Below are 4036 nucleotides of genomic sequence, written 5' to 3'. Positions count from 1 at the left end.
AGGTCACCGTCATCGATGTCTCGACTACTATTAGCTAGATTACGACGCGTATACTAGTGGTGCGCACATTCAATTTCAATCAAAATTACAATCGCAGAAATACGACTTGATTTTGACAAAGGAGCGTTCAATCTTCCCTCGAGACATCGTCTTTGTACATTCAAAAACCATCGAAAATATATTTTCACTTGCCTGTGGAAAATATCTCTCATAGTATTTCAAGGATACGAGGACGCGAACAAGAGCCAAGGGAGCGCTCGTCGACACAGAGCTTGCGTCTTTCTTTCTTTAATATTTCAAGAAAAACCACTATCTGCCTCTCAGTCGTGAACGCGGCCCACGTCGCCCTACATTACAAATTCTGAGCGCTTTTTTGCGACAGTTTTTTGACGCTTTTTATCTCAATATGCTGTGGCCACAATTGGCTTTATTGAAATAAATGTGTTTTTTGACGCTCGCGTTGGTCTTTCACAGGACCGATGTGACGATCGCCGACGACGGTTTATCATATTTACTGCATAGCGCACGTACTACGAGGGCAAATATTACGATGAGAGTAAACTTCCTAGGATAGCATATTTTTCATGACTTTTACAGAATACCAGATATAGATATATAGTCAGGTCGACAGAGCAACACGGCTTGTTCAATATTTAACGAAACATCGGGCGTCGGTACGCAACGCGCAGTAATATCGCGCATTTCTGGATGAAAGAGAATGTCCGCGTGCGGTATTGGACTCTATCTCTCTTTGCTACGCTGTTGCTGCCATTACGTATCATACGTGTGTGAATGTGTATATATTGATAAAAGGTTCACGAGCCCGTGTGGAACCCATCGGTACATTATTGATGCAATACTATCCGCGCGATACGCTCGCTATATATTTATGGGTCCAAAAGTGTGTATGTAGAAGTTTTAAAGCTCGGATATGCCCGCGTACGTTCAGCCAATCATTTCTGTATGAGCAGGACTGTACACACACAAGCGTGGAGCTGCTTTAATTTGTTTTCGATACATACATAGACGCTCCGATTGATCGATGCCACTAGCAACGGGCGCAGGGCGTGCTGTGCAGTTCGTTCTCGCGTGCGCGTCACGATTTATTGGCAGATGCTTTTTTCGCGAACCCGCGACCCCCGCACATGTGCACATATATGCACGGTTTTTTGTACATTTCTGTATGCGCGCACGATAAAGCGCAGTTTTGACAGAGGGTGAATTTTGATTTTTATCTTCGTTTTTTTTCGCTGTCTGCTGATCAGGGATGATTGAAAGCTAGATCGCATCTGGTATTCCTTTTATCTTTCGTTATCTAGCGATTAGAACACTATTAAGCAATGATTTTTAGAAACTACTTATGTTTTTTTTTCTTTTTTTTCTAATAGATTGATATATATCACCGCGTGATTGAGTTTACTGAGCAGCATCGACAATATATAATGTAGGAATACGAGCTATTGATAAACTATTCATGAATAAATGTATATTAGTTCCGTACTTTGCAATTCACAATGTACACAGATTCCTTTTAGTAAAGCGTACTATGTGATGCAGATATGCGTGCATGTATTAGGGTTTTTCGCGAAACCGAATGCGTACATAGACAACCCCTCACTGCTGCCGCCACTGCCGGTGTATATGTTATATACCGAACTCGTGTCTCTATCTTTCAAAATAAAGCTGATTTTTATGTACAGATCTCGATGTATTGAGAGCTTTCGTTGGGACATGTGCGCGCGCGAGCGAGTGTGCGTCTAGATTTGCAGAGAAAAGGAATCGAGCCTAGCATATGGGAAAAAGGGGAAAAAAGCTGCCTATACCCACATACTTGCTGTGCATATATATTACGAAAGAGAGAGATAGAGAGAGGATTCGTTTTTGTGTATTTTGAACCGATCACCCTCGCTTAAATTTTTATTTGGACTTCTTGAATTCAAGCTTGTAAACATGATCAGTGTTTTACTCTTATTAATAATCTGTACTTGATGGTAACGAGCACATGCCCATAATCATAGGTATGAAAAAAGCCTCACATGATATTTTTAGTCAGAGTCAAGGATTTTTTTCTACTTGAGCGACGTCTTATCCTTTTGTGTAAGTGAGAAAAATCCCCGTAAGGTCTACGCGCATCACAGATTCTGAAAGTAAAACCATGTATTTGATGCTTTCGTATAAATCTGCGATAGATACTAGCCGCAGTATGATGGTTCACGTGCAGCTCGCTATGTATACGCAGAGTTTTCACATATTGTAAGAAAAAAAGTAGCTGTAGAACTACATATAACTGCGTTTGTCTGGAAATCTCTGTTAAATGATTTGATTAGGGTTTAAAATATACTTAAAACGTACACGAGGCTTGCTTATAAATTAGATTTAATAATGGTTAAAATCGCTATTGTCGCTATACGCTCTTGGTGTCCGCGAGACACCGCTGATCAATACGCACAGACACTCGCCTGCTTACAACTTACGTTTAAATACACATCGTGTTACACAATAATAATTATACTACATACATACACAGATATCGACTTATAAATATACAAGGAAAACAGTTTATTCTTAACACGGCCATTCTATTGCCAGATCGTCCCCGATCTATCGCCATCCAATCTTCCAAAAAAAAAAGCGAGGCATTCCGCTATACCTTCTCACATAAGATACCATGCACAACGGTTACCGTAAAGATTCGAAGGCAACAGACCCCGAACCCCTTTGCAACAAAATGACAATGACAACGAAGTATACAATTACAATAAAATATACATTTAAAACGAACTAAATAAAAACAAAACAATAAATAATTAATCTTCACCATCATCAATAACCTCGTTATGCTCATCTGCATGCGGTTCCCAGATTTTTAATTGGCTCGAATGAGCGGTTGTCGAGTATCGATTCTTATTCGCACCTAACTCGGCTATCCTAAAGGTGTCTCCTGGTAATACCTCAGTCACAACCAGAGGGCCGCGATTTTTGTACTGTAATTTTGTCGAGTCGCCCGTAGCAACCGGGTTAACTCTGAAAAAAACTACGTCGCCTACCTTAAATTTAACATTGATGACTCGATTTTTGTCATAACGCGTTTTCATGTCAGCTTCGCAATCCCTTATAACGTCTTGAGCATTTTTCAAGTCTTGTTTCAATTGCTTTATATCCATTTGTTCTCCAATTTTGCATTGCTTACGTTTGTTTTCTGTATCATTCATAGTTTTTAAAATTGATTGTTGCCATTCACAATCTTTAGTTTTTACTTTAAGTTCTTCCTTTGCCTTGCGTAACTCAGTTTTTAGTTGATCCTTTTGACAATCAGCACGTTCTACACTCATCATAAGTTTCTCAACTTTATCTTGAGCTTCCGTCAGTTGTTTTTCTATACGTTCCTTTTCTAATCGTAGTTTTTTATAATTTTCTTTAATTTCACTGTGTTGGAACTGCTCACACTCAAGTTTAGCTGATAAAGCCATTTGCTTTTTCTTATATTCTGCTTCTGCACTTAACAATTCCTCGGCGATCCTCGGTGATACGGGGTGGTTGGCTATTGTCGGTACGCGACAGCTTTCCTCGGACGACGCGATCTCGATGAGGTTTATGGAGTTGGGCAGCATGGTAGCCTCCGTCCTCGCTCGCAGGCGTGGACCTGGCGACGTCGGCGGTACATCGACTTGGCAAAACGTGAGCGTATTGCCTTCCTTGACGTACTTGACTGTCTCTTGATCCGTAAACGATCTACCGACAAGTATCTCCACCGGCAGGTTCTCGTCGGAGACAAGTCGGCACCTTATATTCGATACCGTTGCATCGTCGATCTTGATATTCACTATTACGTAAGCCGGTGATACCACGCGAAATTCCGAGGGTCCAAAGCTTTTTAAGTCGGTTGTTTCGTAATGAATCTGTAATTGATTGATCACTGCCGAACTTATTCTCATGATACAAGCCGCACTGCCTGGGTCGATGAACGCTTCGAATTTCGTATTGTTGACTAGCGCTGTTTTGAAGTATTTCTCCGCCGAAGATACGTTTGCGTCGA

Source organism: Trichogramma pretiosum, unplaced genomic scaffold, assembly GCF_000599845.2.
Source record: "Trichogramma pretiosum strain Unisexual culture from Peru unplaced genomic scaffold, Tpre_2.0 scaffold15, whole genome shotgun sequence".
NCBI classification, from domain to species: Eukaryota; Metazoa; Arthropoda; class Insecta; order Hymenoptera; family Trichogrammatidae; genus Trichogramma; species Trichogramma pretiosum.
Note: the sequence above shows the minus strand (reverse complement) of the source record.